The sequence below is a fragment of the Vulpes lagopus genome, chromosome 23 (genome assembly GCF_018345385.1).
Source record: "Vulpes lagopus strain Blue_001 chromosome 23, ASM1834538v1, whole genome shotgun sequence".
Classification (NCBI taxonomy): Eukaryota; Metazoa; Chordata; class Mammalia; order Carnivora; family Canidae; genus Vulpes; species Vulpes lagopus.
Genome location: NC_054846.1, coordinates 46,017,299 through 46,034,340, shown reverse-complemented (window position 1 = coordinate 46,034,340; position 17,042 = coordinate 46,017,299). Strand labels below are relative to the sequence as shown.

At 37.7% G+C, this 17,042-nt stretch overlaps 1 protein-coding gene across 8 annotated transcripts in view; it reads right to left on the bottom strand.

The window, feature by feature from the left end:
• The window catches only part of HNRNPC (heterogeneous nuclear ribonucleoprotein C), a 59,324-nt gene extending 42,538 nt beyond the window's left edge, over positions 1-16,786 (bottom strand). For 4 of the 8 annotated variants that reach the window (XM_041737823.1, XM_041737828.1, XM_041737829.1 and 1 more), the window contains exons 1-2: positions 16,654-16,786; positions 11,150-11,175 (exon numbers count right to left, since the gene is read on the bottom strand). The gene's annotated coding sequence lies outside the window, so the exon portion shown is untranslated. Of the gene's footprint in view, positions 1-10,437; positions 10,547-11,149; positions 11,176-11,505; positions 11,670-15,949; positions 15,998-16,653 lie in introns of those variants that run through there. The other 4 variants (XM_041737825.1, XM_041737826.1, XM_041737824.1 and 1 more) reach the window with 4 other exon arrangements.
• Between the last annotated feature and the right edge of the window lie 256 nt (positions 16,787-17,042).

The window sequence follows — 17,042 nt, the reverse complement described above, 5'->3', positions numbered from 1 at the left end:
CTAGGTCTCTTGTGAATGAATGATGATTGAATGAATGAACGAATTAACAAATAAATTGTGCCTTGTAAAAAATACAATTTAATCTGCCAATGTCTCTTTGAACACAATAACAGTGAACACATTCCGGATGCTATCCAGATGGTATTGTTTCTGGTAAGTTTTCCATTGTCACCACAGGCAGAATCCACAAAATAAACCCCTAATTATTATTCATTTATTAATACAATGCTAACTTCCTGTATTGGGACAACTACTTTGTTCTTTACGTCTAGCAGAGCTTTACATTTCAAATACCATCTCATCCTCTTATATCTAGTTCACTGTCCCTAGTTTCAGCCTTTAGAAAAGTTTCAAAGTCTGATTCTGTTAATGAAGTATTAACAATCTCTTACAATTCTATATATCCTTCATGAACTTGTTCACCATACCCCGTGGAAATCTTGCCCTTATCAATGTAAGAAGTTAATTAGTTGGGCGCCTGGGTGGCTCAGTGGTTGAGCATCTGCCATTGGCTCGGGTAGAGCCCCACATCCCTCTATGTCTCTGCCTCTCTGGTGTGTCTCTCATGAATATGTTTAAAGAAACAAAACTCAATAGTGAAAAATTTTTTTGTCATGTTAAATACTAGTTTTAAAATACAACCAGCAAAGTCAACTCCAAATGTAAAGTCCTTTTGCTTATTTCCTTAATACTGAAAAGCCGTAACCTCGTTTAGTTTTTGAGCAGGATCTGGGTCAATAACTTAAAAAAAAATTGCAACAAAAGTTTAGGTAAAGCCTATTGCAAAAAAAAAAAAAGATTCTTTTAAAATTTTATTTACTCACAAGAGACACACAAAGAGAGAGAGAGAGTCAGAGACACAGGCAGAGGGAGAAGCAGGCTCCATGCAGGGAGCCCAATGTGGGACTTGATCCCAGGACTCCAGGATCACACCCTGGGCCAAAGGCAGGCGCCAAACCCACTTAGCCATCCAGGCATCCCATAAAAAAATAAATAAATAGATAATTTAAACTAAAAAGGAATATAGAAAAATATCTATCCCCACAAATTCAAACTGTAACTACCATGATCAAAAGTCCCCTAAAGAAAAGAGAACCTCCTAAATAGGCATAAAAATTCAACACCTCTCCACACTAAAATACAAAAAAAAAAAAAAAAAAACAGAAATAGGTCTGCAATATACCTTTGTTCACTGTTCAAGTTATCAGGACCATATACAAAAATGCATGAAAATAATAATATAAACTTACGATTAACAATTCTGAGACTCAGAGTTTCATTTTTAAGCTCAACTGTGAGCAGCGTACACTACACTTTGGGAAGCCAATCCTTTCAAAATCCTGATTCTTCAACTGCAAAATACCAATGGCAATATTGGCCGAGGCAAGCATGTTATTAGCAAATAATAATAAAGGTCCATGGAGAGACTTTTAAAAGAATTCAACATCACTATAACACAAACTAAAACAATTATCATTCTTCACTTACCAAACATGCAAAAATATTTTTAAAATAGTCTTTTTTTTTTTTTTTTTTTTTTAAGATTCTATCTATTCATGAGAGACATAGAGAGAGAGAGGGCAGAGACACAGGCAGAGGGAAAAGCAGGCTCCATGCAAGGAGCCTGATGTGCGACTGGATCCTGGGTCTCCAGGATCACACTCTGGGCTGAAGGCGGCGCTAAACTGCTGAGCCACCGGGGCTGCCCCTAAAATAGTCATTTTCATATATATTATTTCTGACTATGAATTGGTACCATATTTTCACAGGACAATTGGAATTTTATCAAAAGCCTTAAACCTATGAATATTCTTGGACTCAATTATCTGACTTTTGACAGTTCATTTTAGGAAAACAAGGATGTGGACTTATGAAAAGTGAAAAATTAGAAAAGTGCATGACAATATGGGCTAAATGAACTTCAGTACATCATTCCAACTGAGTAGAAACAGCAACACCTATTTAAAAATGACCATGTATTGCTTCTCAGCCTTTTGGCTAAGATCAAGTGTAACAATGACCATGTATTGTCAGTGAGAAATGTTCAAGATATTAAGTATACACACTATAGAGCTGACCCTTGAACAGCACAGGGGTGCAGGAGCACCAAATTCCCCACTGTGGAGTCAAAAATAAATCCACATGTAACCTGACTTCCCAGAAACTTGACTAGAAGCCTTACCAACAGTTGATTAACACATATTTTGTAAATTTATTTATGTACTACTCTCTCACAATAAAGTTATTAAAATAAACATATGGTAGTCATATTTTTTTAAACTCACGGAAGTGGACTCATGCAGTTCTAACTCGTACTGTTAAAGGGTCAACTGGACAAGTTATCTAAATTAATTTCTGTTAGACATCTCAGGATGGTAGTACTATTAAGTTTTTAAGTACTTTTTCCTCAATTTTTCTTTAACAACCATACTGCTTTCATATTTTTTTAATTTTGCAAAGATAGCTTAATGCTACCTTGGAATTTAAGGATTAGGATACACAGCTCGGCCGAAAATCAGGAAAGATTTCTATAACCCTGTAAACTGAAGTTGGAAAGGTTAAGTGCTCCCCTTCCACAAGAGTTCAAAACTAGTATCAAGAAAATGGGCACCTCCAGGCCAAATTTTTCATTGGACACCATTTCATAAATTTGGGGTCTCTCACTGGCAGTCTCAACAAATTCAGATACTTCTCTCTACAGCCTCAACCTTCATAATCAACTGTGCCATTGTTAAACGATTATTTGTCTGTTTCAGAGTGTCCTATCAGATTTAAAAAGGGTGATGGGAGGGAGGGCCTGGCTGGTTGGGTTGGTAGAGCATGACTCTTGGTTTCAAGATTGTAGGATCAAGCCCCATATTCAGTGTAGTGATTACTAAAATAAAATAAAATAAAATAAATAAAATAAAAAAAAATAAAATAAAAAAAATAAAAAAATAAATAAAATAAAATAAATAAAATAAAATAAAATAAAATAAAGGAAAGGAAAGGAAAGGAAAGGAAAAAGGAAAGGAAAGGAACCTCCCCCCCAACATTTTAGAATCCTATCATATTCTTAATTGGAGCAGCTTCTACATAGCAAAACTCCTCTTCAACAAACATCTATTTACCTTGGGAACATTAAGCCATTTGAAAACAAGGTTCCCCAATCTACAAGTATCAAGCAAGCATTAGAAACATGTAAAATAAAATAAATACAATAAATTAAAAAAATGTAAAATAACACTTTTCAAAAAAAAACACTTCACAGGAAAAGAATGAAGATCAACATTTCAGAATTACTTCAGTAGGGTCAACAAATCACTAGGAACTAAAACATCAAAAGCATATGCAATATATAAAAATAAGTTAAAAAATACAGTAAGTACTTATATTTCTAGTATAACTAAAAACCTATATGAATGAGAATTCGGAGCTAAATGTGTATAAACCCCTGGTCATAAACAGTATTCTTATACTCGAGATTCATGCTTTAAATTTTAGGGGTCTGTCTTAAATTAGATATTTCCTTTAAATGGCTTAGCAAATAACATTAAAAAAAATGGAACCATGTCTATCTATCTAGGTGGAAGGTATACAGAAATTCATTATATTGTTATTTGTATGTTGGAATATTTTCTCTAAAAAGTTGAAGAAAAATTGTTCACAAGTATTATAATCACGGATCTACGGTGACCTGCAAAATTATGTTTTTTAAAATATTATTCTCTTTAGCTATCACTAAGAAATAATTATAGAATGTTCACATTATATCAGATACATGACTTGCCTAAAACCTCCAATAATTCAAAAAACATCTATTTCAGGATGGCATTTATTCCTGATTACTAGCTAAAGCGGTATCAACATTTTCCCAGTCTGCCTATTTGAAATTACTGGCTCCTTAATCCTTTGTGGTTTGGGAAGAGTCATTAGAGTTCCAATTTTACACATAAAATGGTTATTTTTTACATTCTATTATTTCAGATTTACATAAAATGGGGCCACATCACAATGAAGTTTCCCACTAAACACCAAAACTCTTGCAAGAAAACCCACCACAAATTTCTAAATCACAAGCAAGCAATAAAAAGGAGTGCAAGTGGTCTAAAACACTGCTTCTCACTAATGTACCGATCACAGTTCTAGAATAAGGCATGAAATTTTGTATTTTATAGAGCTTCCAGATGATGATGATGATGATGATGATGAGGATGCTGCTGCTGGAGCACAAATCATATTCTGAATAGCAAGGGTCAACAATACTAATTTACAAAAAATTTTATTTCCTTATTATCTTGCATTGAGTTCCAACTAAATATGCTTTTTAAAGTCTATCGTGAAGACATGTGTTGGGAAAATCAGGGATTTCCTTAATTTACCAAGATAATGCTGTGCTTTACTGCTGTGTTATACCCCAGTGGGATCTGGGGAAGCACTCAACTGTCAAGTCAAATATATTAAAATATATTAGTATTTCTGCAGTTATACATAATCATACTCAATGTAACAGATTATCATCTCAAGTCAATTGAAGTCAGGCTTTTGTCACCAATAAGTATCAAGCCAGAGAAAAAAATTTGTCATACATTTTTAAATTTCTGAATTGTAAACAAAAGATCTCTACCAGCATAGGAAAATAATTTTTTATAAGGAGATTTGACTTAAAGTTACAACACTCAGACCTAAACAGCTGGAACATAAGAGGATTATACCTAGATTTGAGTATTAACAGTAAAACGTATATATAGAGGAATCTCTTTTGTTATCCTGAACTCAATCTTATCACCAATGAGAACATGCCAAGATTCTCTCAAAACAAAACATCTCTAACAAAAGAGCTTCTCCAAGTCCAGAAAGGACTAAGCAAAAAACATGTAAGCAAAAATCAGTCATCCTTACACCCCACAGAAGTATTTTAAAGTCTTAACTGTTTTTATTCTTTAAAAGATTTTATTTATATTAGATACAGAGAGAAAGGTAGAGAGACACAGGCAGAGGGATTAGCAGGCTCCATGCAGGGAGCCCTATGTGGGACTCCTGGGGTCATGCCCTGGGCCAAAGCTGCCGCTAAACCACTGAGCCACCCAGGCTGCCCTGCCTGTCTTCACTGTTTTTTGTGCGACAATGATTGCAGTATTTTTTTTAAGTCCTTATCCTCCAAAAACACATACTGAAATATCTACAGATGAAATATATAAAGGATTTACTTCAAAATAACATGAAGCAAAGAGGGTAGATGTAGGTATAGTTGAAACAAGATTAGCCAAGGACGGTTAAAGCTGAACAAATTCAAGGAGATTGATTATACTCCTCTCTCGTATGTTTGGGAATTTTTCAGAATAAAATGAAAACAAGCACCAAATATATGCATACACAGAGGTAAAAATAAAGTAAGGGTACTTGCAAAATTTTGTCCTGCTGTTCAATTATGTATAAAAGGGAAAAATGAGAAGAACCTAAAGGCTCAAGAATTCTTTTTTTTTTTTTTATAATTTTTATTTATTTATGATAGTCACACAGAGAGAGAAAGGCAGAGACACAGGCAGAGGGAGAAGCAGGCTCCATGCACCGGGAGCCCGACGTGGGATTCGATCCCGGCTCTCCAGGATCGCGCCCTGGGCCAAAGGCAGGCGCCAAACGGCTGCGCCACCCAGGGATCCCAAGAATTCTATTTAAGTAAAATATTGTACAAGTAGGTTCACATGAAGTAAAATTTTTTTCTACTTGAATATGCTTTTTGAAGCGTATATGCATTCTCACCAGAGAATAACTTATAAAGAAAAAAAGTTCTTTCAAATTTTGTCTACAGCCCTGTCACAGGAAACCCAACAGCCTATGCCATCAAATGTCAACTTGATTCATTCCACCACAGCCAAAGTTATTTTAAAGCTATTTTTTTAACTTATCAAACTCCTTACTTAAACCCCTACACCACATAGACTGTAGCCATTTACACCCAATCACAAGACTGGAAGCATATCTACATAATGAGTTTCAAGCTTTAAAAAATTTGAAATAATGTGTTAGTCTTCAAGGACAGTTTCCTTCCAACCCTAAAATGCTGTTTTACATCTTTCGATACTTCCCTATACCTTTACAAAGATGATAAAGTTCTATAATACTTGGTGTTCGCAAAATGTGCTAGTATCTAGTGGGGAAGAAGCTTGAAAGGCTAAGGAAGAGAAAACATCAGTGAGGCAACGACTTCTGAGTTAGCAATCAAAATGAAGTGAAGAACCTCATCTTAGGTGGAAAAAAAATTCCAAGGAAAGGCTCTGAGAGACGGACTGACTAGTGTTCAGGACCCAGTAAGGGCATAATGTGGCTAGAGCAGAGTATACTCTAAATATACTATTAGTGAGGAGGAGCCAAAACGTCAGGTAGGCTATTTGGTTAGATCACCGTGAATATTTAATCTTAACGTTGAAAATAGGGAGAATTCAGTTTTAAGCAGGAACCTCTCCAAGCAATACAATTTTCAAAAGATCACAATCGAGTAAAACAATCTAGCTACTACACGGTGGTGAAGAATAGCAAAAGAAACCTAAATCTATTCCAATAATGCACAAGAGTCCATTTCAGCTTGAAACTGGACCAAGCTATGGTAGTGTGGTCAATTCTATTTTAAAGGAAGAGCTGACGTACTCCACAAAACCAAAGGTGAGGTCTAAGAAAAAAAGACAAGGATGGCTCACCAATGTCTGACCTAAATGACATAAAAACTGGAGTTTAATTTATTAACTGAAACAGGTAGCACTGGTTTTGAGAGATCAGTTTTTGACTTTTAAGTTGATGTAGTTAACATCCCAGAGAGTAGTCAGCTAGGTAACTAGAGGGATTGGCATGATATTCAAAATAAATCCACACTGGTGATGCAAGTGTAGGAATCATTAGCTTATCAATGGCATAAAAAAATGAGTGAACGAAAGGACCCAGGGAGTGAGGAAAAAAAGAGAAGTAGAAGGAATGAACACAGAAGCATTCCAACAGAATGGAAGAAAAGCCAGGAACAGAACAAAAACTTAGAAGCTTTATAAAAAATGTTTCAAAGAGAAAAGTGGCTCGATCGGTTAAATCATACCAACCAAACAAGTGTGAGATAAGGATCAGAAAGACTGCTAGATCTGACAATACATCACTCTGGGACTTTTTTTTAAAACCATAAATACTATTATTTATTTCTTTTTTTTTTTCTTAAACTAAAACTCACTTTTAAAATGTTTACTTCCCTAGAATATGTTCACATCCAAAGATTTTATAAAATTATACCACAAAGCTACATCTACTTAATTCATTACCTTGGACTCTATCAATGTCATTTAAAGTGATAGAATTAAAATATATAATGATGATATTTAGCTGGAAATTCTTTAAAAAATAGAAGCCCAAAGCAATTTCTTTTGGGGGGAGATATGATGGGGGTAACTAACACAATTAAGGATTTGTTTTTCAGAAATACTTCATTATGTCAAGTAAGGAAACCTAGTGTAATCAAGTTAAAATCCGTAGGTTCAACTACCTGGGTTGAATCCCCATGTTACCATTTATTAGATATGTCAAACTTTGGGCAAGTCTTTACTGTTTCAATAGTCTCATCACAAAAGATAATTACACAAAGGTTATGATGAGTAAGAAAGTTACAAGAACTTTAACACTGACACACAGTCGGTAACATGTCCAAATTATTACTTCCAAAAGAAAAAATTCTGGAATTCAAAAATGAATCTGAATTCCCTTCATTTTTCCTTTCAAATAGGGGAGTGATCATATCACGTCTGACTCGATGGGGTTGTTAGATAAGTAATCAGGAGATTCCTAGAGTCCAAACAACAAACTACTGTCCTCTTCAAACTACTTACATCTGCTCATTAATACGAAGAAAACTCTTGAAAAACATGGGCAAGAATCCCCAGGCCTAAAATTACTTTTTTTCTAGAGTAAAAGATAGTGCCCTACTATGATAGGTCTTCTAATTTATTGTCCTCCTTGAACTTTGTCCTCATTACTAACATTCCCCAGACAATAGCCAGAAGGAAATTCCAAAGTAGGATCTCAGCATTCTCCAAGGTCCTTCAAAAGATTCCTTTTGTTCCAAGATAACCTAGATATTAAAATAAGGACTCTGTAAGGACCTGGATACCATGCCTGGTACCTGCTTATCTTCCCAATTTTATCTTATTCCATGCATTCCTATTGATTTTCTCCAGCAATAGTTCTTGCCAAGGATTCCCCCTCATTATCTGTGCTTTCAGGTTAAGATAATCCACTTCCAGATCTTAATTTCAACATCAATTAAAGGTCTCTTCACTGGCAGCAGCATCCCACCCCAAACTCTAAACTTTGTTCCCCTTATCATCTCTCTTCCTTCTAAAGCGCTGTCACTCTATTTCTCCCCTTAATGATTTATAATACCCAAGAGGACAAGGGACAATATGTTTTGTTCATCTCTGTATTTCCCAGCCTAACGGTGATTTTCAGAGAAAGAACTCAAACGTCTAACGCATAAACGTCTCTACTGTCAATGTTCCACAAGCACCTCAAAAACCAATGTTTAAATTGCCTTCTCCTCTTAACCCTAATCTGCTCCCTTTGTTTACCCATCTATCCTGGGAGTTATGCCAAATCCCTTGCTCCTCACAGCAGCCATCAAATCCTCCTAAATTTACCAGCTCCTCTTTAATCCCAATACTTTAAACTGGGCCAGTTAATTATTTTTATGTATATTTTAACTACCTTCCTCATTACCTACTTCCAATCTCATTCTTCTCTAAGTCATTTCCACAGGATCAGAATGACATTTACAAAATGAAAATCTGATCTCCCTGCATTAGAACCTTTCAATAGCTCACCAATGGTTTCTCGATACAAAACCATGGCATTAAAATTGTTATCACCTAGGGTGCAGCTGGGTGGCTAAGCAGCTGAGCATGTCATTGACTCAGGGCATGATCCCGGGGTCCTGGGATAGTCCCACATCGGGTTCCCTGCAGGAAGCCTGCTTCTCCCACTGCCTGTCTGCCTCACTGTCGTGAATAAATAAAATCTTAAGAAAAAATTTTTTAGAATCTGGCCTTAATTCTAAGGTCCAGTTCCTTTTCCCTTAGAAGCATTTCCTTAGAAGACCTTTTACATGCTTCTCCAGGTTCTATGTTTACCTGTAATCACAGTGACATCTCACTCATCTGCCTCCCTCGCAAGGTTTTAAGTCCCTGAAGAACTACCATACCTTTTTTATCTCCCCAAACCAGAATACGACCCACAATAATTTGTAGAATTAAAGGACCTCTAGTGAACAGTACCCACACAATGACAGAGTAACAAATAAAAATGGCTTTCATATAACAGAGGGCATCATCAATATTTGGACCTAAAGAAAAATTTCCACTCCTCTTCCATATAACCCCAGACCATTTAATTTTCTCCCATTCTGTTTCCCTTTGAGGATGTCTTTAGTGTTCACTTTAACTGGACTTTATTCTTTTAGTACAAATAAGGAAGCAGTATATGATTTACCCTATTATCAGACAGTATTGCACATGCCTTTAAAAATCATTTTACTTTCCCCCTCAGCTCAAAATCTACTACAGCAACTCCAAATTGAGTTATCACGATATTCTATGGTTGTCAGTAAAATACTACAGATTGAGGTGCACCTGAGTGGCACAGTTGGTTGGGCACGGTTTGGTTTCAGCTCACGGCACGGGACAGAGCTCTGCACTCAGTGCAGAGTCTGCTTAGGACTCTCCCTCTGCCTCATCCCCTCTAAAATGCATGAATAAATCTTTAAGTAAAATACTACAGGTTGTCAAAAGCTAATTCTTTAGGTTAACTCATTCCATCCTATTACTCCTGGGAACACATATTACCCAACATTTAACTAGGCCACAAGTCATCACTCAAAGATCAACCCTACATCTTTCATCATTTGGGTACATGTTAAAGAGATTTCATGCTTTTTGGGATTAAAAAGCCTACCTATCCTTTGAAAAACAAAAACCTCCCAGGGAGACAGCATTTTAGTATTGTTTGTTGCAGTTTGATTCATGTTAAATTTTAGTAAGAATAGTCCAAATAAAATACAATCAAAAACTGCCACAAACACAAGGAAGATAAATTCAAACAGGAAGTGTTTAATTTGGAATAATCTAAAAAAAAAATCTAATAGGTCCTTGTCTCTTGCTAATTGCAAGTCAATTTCATTCTGAAGTTTACATAAACTTCAGCTGCTTTTTCCAGTTATCAAAAATTCTCAGTCAGCCCAAGTTAATTACAACCTCGTAATTCCATTAGTTTACAAAAAAAATGAGCTGGCATCACTTGGGAAACATCTGGAGATACACAAAAATCTTAACCCAAACATTTCCAGAAGCTATCCCCTACACTGTATCAACTAGACTTAAGTGGGTGTATTTCCTAGTGCTTGCAATGAAACCAAGTGGACCTCACACCTCTTACCATCACCCAGGAAGGGTGTGCATCTGTTCCGAAGGCCCCCCTGGCTCCAGGTCATCCTGGCTGCTGCTGTTCCAGGCTGGGCATCCGTGTTGCTGCAGCTTGTGGTTTGTGAGGGGGAGTAGTGTACAGGAAAAGCAGGATGGGATTTCAAGGGAAACAGGAGGAAAATGGCTTTCTGGGAAAATGCCATCACCATCATAGGTGTTAAGTAGTACCACACACATTTTATTGCAGCACAGCTTAAAAATTTAACAAATGAAAGATTAAAAATAAAAAAAACAAAAATAAAAAATTAAAAATACAGACGTCCAGAGATGCTCTAATAAAACAGTTAAGTTAAAGATCAGGAAAAATAAGGTCACAGACTTAACAGCCAGTAAAATTCTTTCGAGCGTGGGGAAGGGGATGAGGGCAAGGGTGGGGTTGGGAGAGAAAAGGTTTATGTGATCAATCCACTTAAAAATGCTAATGCCTTCACTTTCTCTCCCAAGATGCAAAACTCCAAAGTCAATCAGGAGGCCGGAGAAATTCTTATGAACATTCAGAAAAACTCGATTTTAATCCGGTTAAAAATTATCAGTGTCATTATCATCATCATCATCACCATCATAAGTATAATAATAATAAATAATAATAGTAACTAGTAACAACAATAAAAAGGAAATCAGCGGAAAGTCAGGAAAAATGTAAAAAAAAAATTGGAATAACTTACTGTAGCTGAAGATCAAAAAAATCTCACTGTAAAAAAACAAAAATAAAAATAGCCCAGATTAGAAAAACGGGAGGTGCAAAAATGTCAAGTCAGTAAAGTTAATTTCTTTTCTTTTTCCAAAAGCAGTTTCCACAAAAACCGCAAGGGTAAAGTTCTCAGTAGCAGACAAGCAAAGCCCTTTCCACATCATCAATCAATCTTAAAAATACACGAGGAAGTAGAGAGGTCAGTTTATGAGAGGCTAAAAGGCTCCTCCTCCTCTAACCCAACTGCTGCAGAAAAAATAGAAATAGAAATTTTAAAAATTACATCTTAAATCCAAGTCTCGTTTTTGGAAACAATTAAAAAAAAAACACCTGTAAATTTGCCGTAGTGCACACCAAGTTGCATCATTATGTTTAAAATGTCTTTATAAAATCAGTTTTGGAATGGGAATGTGTGTGTTCTGGAAGGGTGGGGAAGGGAGGTTAAAAATCAAAGCTGAGCTCCAGTGAGTAGGGATGGGGTTCGCCTTGCTGCCCTGTGAAAGGAGAAGGGACAGATTGAGTCAGAGTTCCTCAGAAATGTTGTGCCCTAAACCCCCAAGACAGAAACATCTGTCCATTGCATCTAACACATTCTGGTAAAGCATAACATTACACTGGGATGGGAGAGCCTCTATAGAATCATCACTTCTACCAGTGACTGTCTTCACAATTCTTCAATTATCAGTGGCAAAAATTTACTAATGCGTATGTTCCCACAAGGGTCTTAAAAACAAAAATCTGCAAACATGTATCTTGATCATCAGCAGTTTGGACGAAGAAATTATAGAAAAACCAGGCCAACAGAGATGAAGAAGTGAACAAATGTCAAATATCAAGATTATGAAGGAGAATGTTCCATCATGAAGATACATACTAGAGAGAGGACATCTATTCTCAAAACCTGTAAGTGCTCAAACTACAAGACTCGATGGGTTCTGCAGTAAAGGGGGAAGAAGTTTAAGGAGCTCATCATTCCACTCACCGACAGAATGAAAAACCACAAAGGAGAAAAGATTACTAGTTACTGAATATTTAATGTCAAAATAAGTGAAAATTACGGTCCTTAAGGAATTTGATTCTGTGGTCCCACTTTGTAAGTTAGCATACTTAACTGATTTCAAGATAGGAATTCTAAGAATTTGATAAACAAAACCACTAAAAAATAACAACATGCATGACAGATCAGCTTTCACCAGCTAAAAGATTTGTAATCAGATTGTAGGTCTTTTGAGGAAAAAAAGGAAATCACTGCCCTCACATTTCAACATTCAGCCAAAATGTTTTACTCTCCTTTACAAATGTCAGTAAACTAGGGGCACCTGGCCAGCTCAGTTGGGAGAGTACATGACTCTTGATCTCAGGGTCATGAGTTCAAGCCAGTTGGGTGTAGAGCTTACTTCAAAAAGCAGGAGGAAAACAAGTCAGGGGTGCCTGGGTGGCTCAAACGGTAAAGCATCTGACTCGGTATCTGCTCAGATCATAGACTTGAGAGTTTGAGCTCTGCCTTAGCCATGGAGCCTGCTTAAGATTCTCTCCTACTCCATCTGCCTCTCCCCCTTTTAAAAAAAAAAAAAAAGCACTTGAGAACTGAGAACTTAATTAAAAGTGCTCCTGGGATCCCTGGGTGGCACAGCAGTTTGGCACCTGCCTTTGGCCCAGGGCGCGATCCTGGAGACCCGGAATCGAGCCCCACGTCGGGCTCCCAGTGCATGGAGCCTGCTTCTCCCTCTGCCTGTGTCTCTGCCTCTCTCTCTCTGTGTGTTACTATCATAAATAATTTTTAAAAATTTAAAAAAAAAGTACTCCTAAAAAAAAAAAAAAGTGCTCCTTAAAAAAAAAAAAAGTGCTCCTTGAGTCAACTATGTGTGAACGAATACAGCAATAGAATAGGTACTAAACCTCTAAAATCTCACGGTAAATTTTTTCCAAGTAGCAGATCAGTTTAGGTATGACCTGTAAGTTACTTTTATATTTGGACTGATGGTGTTAAACTGTACAAACTACAGGGGCACCTGCCTAACTCGGTGGAACATACAACTCTTAATCTAAGGTTTTGTGGGTTCAAACCCCACATTAGGTGTAGGGATTACTTAAAATCTTAAAAAAAAATGTACGAACTATATATATATATATATTTAAAAAAAAATAGAAAACATACACTCATTTCAATGTTCTATGCCAGTGTTTCTGATGTCCAGTTATGGTTAAACTTTCAACTTTCTTAACCAACAGCTTAAACCTGGATATTTGTCAATTTCTAGGCTATGTTAAGTACCTTTGTAGCTCATCTACAAATAAATCCTTTGCACACTTGTCACAAGACAACACAATGAATATTAAAAGCATTTACATTTCTCAAAGTCATAAAGCCAAAACATTATGTTAAATTGATGAGCTATCAACTCATAAAAAAGACCGAACAACTTTTAGTGCCTAATTATAATTCTTTGCAATTAACAGTATACCCAGATTATAATTTGTCTAACCTCTTTAGAGGTTTGGATCCCTTCTTCTACAGGGTTATTCTTTTTTTTTTCTACAGGGTTATTCTCAAAGGAAGTGTTGCCAACTGGTACCAAGTGGCATTTATTAGAAATGCAAATTTCCAAGGCCTGCACCAAACTTAATTAGAAAGGCTGGTTTTCTGGTGGAGCCCAGCAATCTCTTTGTAACTATTCCCCTTACCAATTCTAATGTCGGTTCACATTTAAGAACCACTATGAGAGTTTAAACGGGGAACCTCTATCTCGTAGTTAACAGTAGTATAAAATAAATCCAAGATCATGACCTATCATGGTAAATGCACCGAGAATTTAAAAACCCTATTGTAGTCCCTCTTCCCCTTACCCCCAAATTTCTAATTATCTAACACGTGTCCTTATACTACACCTATCAGTCCTCAGTCCTGGCTCTCACCAATTCTCTAATATGTATAAAACCATCGTCTTTTCTGACCCAATGAGAATGAATATACGTATGAATATACCTATTAAATATACATATGAATATACATATTAAATATGAGCAAATAATGCCCTTCAAAGACAATTATAAAGTTACTTCAAGATTAAATGTGTTAACATATTTGTTATGTAACTATAAAAACTGCTTTTAATAAAACTTTCCATATACTTTTCAGCCTTCTGATAATACTGGAGTAGAAAACAGAAATTAAAATAGGTTAAGATGTCTAGGCCCCCTTATAAAACTGTTATCGATAACACTTATTTGCCTGACACAACTAATAACGGGGGTGAGGGAAATGGGGATACAGTTCTCAACTCTTCAGCAAGATTCTTTCAACTGCTACTCTCCAGGTAACATCTGGGATAATGATGACTTAACTATAATTTTTAATATTAGAGTATTTTGGATTTATTCCTTGCTTGTTCTTACAGCAATTCCACCTTAAAGTTGCATGCTAAATGAAACCCACTAAAACCCTAACCACAAATAGAAGAAATGTTTAATTTCTCTACAGAAGGAATGGCAACCACCACCAAGCATTCATTCCAGTATAACGAGCATGGGAAACACAAAAGGTCACAGATTACAACTTAGTCATCCTAAAATCCATCCTCTTCAGCCAGATGAAAATGCTACTAAAGCCTACCTACCTAAAAACATCTCTAAAATTGTTTAATTCTGCGGTCAAATCTTTCCAATGGATATTAACCCAAAGGAATGGCTTCCTTGGTACATGGTGATCTCAAGAAACCCATGATTTCTAACAAGTCAAGGCAAGAGAAGTTCCCTTCATTACAATTTTTGTCAATTGTTATAATTCCTTACGTTTCTCATTTACCAACATTATTAGGTTTCTGACCTAATCACTGCCCTTACCTCATTCCTAGCAGCTTTGCAATGATAAACTTTGGTGCTAAGCTCTAATGTGTTTACATTCTTTTCTAAAAAGCAATGCTTTTAATCCCTATTATAGTATCTACATGGTGAGGGAATTGACCGGTGCCTCAACTATTCCGAATATAAGACCTTTTACCTTCTATCGGTTTCCCAAGGGATGAATTTATCCTGCAGTATCGGTTTAAACTTTGCTTAACGTTTTCTGTGAGAACACATTAAAATTAAATCTCCATCTTCCACCAAATATTAAAAAAAAGGCGATTTCTTAAGTGAATGGGATATTACTTTGAATATGTAATTCATGTAAACTCAGCCAACGTTTTTAATAAGTTTCAGGGCTTCGCCAACAGGTACAAGACTTTAATAATAAAAAATAAAAAAAAATACGTAGCCCAGAAAAGGTAGACCTACGTACTTTTTATATATTTTGGAGAAAAAAAAATCCATGGCAGAATATCCCGAAAATCGAATTTTAAGGTCAAATCCGAATGCCAAATTAATAACTGTCAATTCTCATAATTAAATATTTTTCCCAAAGGGCAATTTGGAAAAATTTCCAGGTCCCGCTAGTGACTACGGTTTAATTCGGTTCTCGGCAAGACTCAAATTCGGTACCGTCGGTACCTCCTATTCCAACAGCTATCGGTAAAAAAAAAGAAAGAAAGAAAGAAAGAAAAGAAAGAAAAGAAAGAAAGAAAGAAAGAAAAGAAAGAAAAGAAAGAAAAGAAAGAAAGAAAGAAAGAAAGAAAGAAAGAAAGAAAGAAAGAAAGAAAGAAAAAAAATCGCTCGGCGAACGACCCAGTGGTCAAACTGCCCTAGCAGCCCCGCTACCCATAGGATACGTGAGGAGCCTGGCAACCGACACCCTGGGGCCAATCGGTTTCTGTCTGAGGAAAATCCGAGTACCTACCTCAAAGGAAAGCTCCACTAACTTATATTATCTCAAGAGATTTGTAACCTGCAGATAAAAAGCCAGCTTTAATTATCACGGTTAATATGTAAATGAGATCACAATTATTAAAAGAAAGCAAGCGAAGCAGAAGAGCGTGGGAAAGGGCCGCCGCGAGGCCCGCCGCCGCTCGGAGAGGCGCCCAGGAGGAAGTCCTCGGGAGACGTCAGGCCTATTGTTGTAACGCTCCCCGCTCACGCCCCACGGGGCGCCCCGGAACCCCGGCGCTCGCGGGGCCGTCTCCCCGGGGGGGGGCCCTTACCCTCCCCCCCCGCCCAATTTTTAAATTTCTCAGGCGGCGTCAGCGCTACGGGAACTTCGACTGTACTCGCGAGCGTCTCGATCTTCCCTTTCTCATCTCGGAGGCCTCGTGGTCGGAGAAAATGAAAGGAAAGCAGCCGTTAACATACCAAAAAAAAAAAAAAAAAGCGAAAAACGAGAAATACATTTCCTGAGGCGATCGCGGGCCCTGAGGACAGCGGGGGGGAACCTGCGCCAGAGCCGAGGCCCCCGAGACGCTCGCCCTCAGGAAACCCAAACCCGGCGCAAGCAGAATAAATGGAGGCCTGCTCGCCCCGAGGGCAGTTCCCCTCGTCTCCGCTCCCACACCCCCTCGCGCTCGCCGAGGAGCCCACGCCTGCCCTGCTTCTGCCCCCTCCACTTACCAGGAGGGGGGAGGGAGAAGGGATTCGATTCTGAATCTCCCACTCCCGGGTTCTACGTGGAGAAGCCAAGTGCTGCTCGAGGGCGACGACGCGGCCGCGACCGCTCAGCCTTCGTCTCTTCACAAAATGGCCCCCGAGTCTCCTCGGCCGCCGAGGCGAAGGCCTAGCCCCGCCCCCCGCTCCCTAGAGCCCTGCTATTGGCTGCGACTTTTCTCGCTCCCGCTGCTGACTCGACAGCGCTACCGCTCTTCACGGCTCTGCCCAATCACCACGCGGAGTGGGCTAGACTACGCAGGAGAATTTCCACATGCGTGAGAGGGGTCTGGCTTGTGAATGGCTACGTTTCCTGTCACTTATCACCCGAGACCTGCTCATTGGCCACTGTCCCT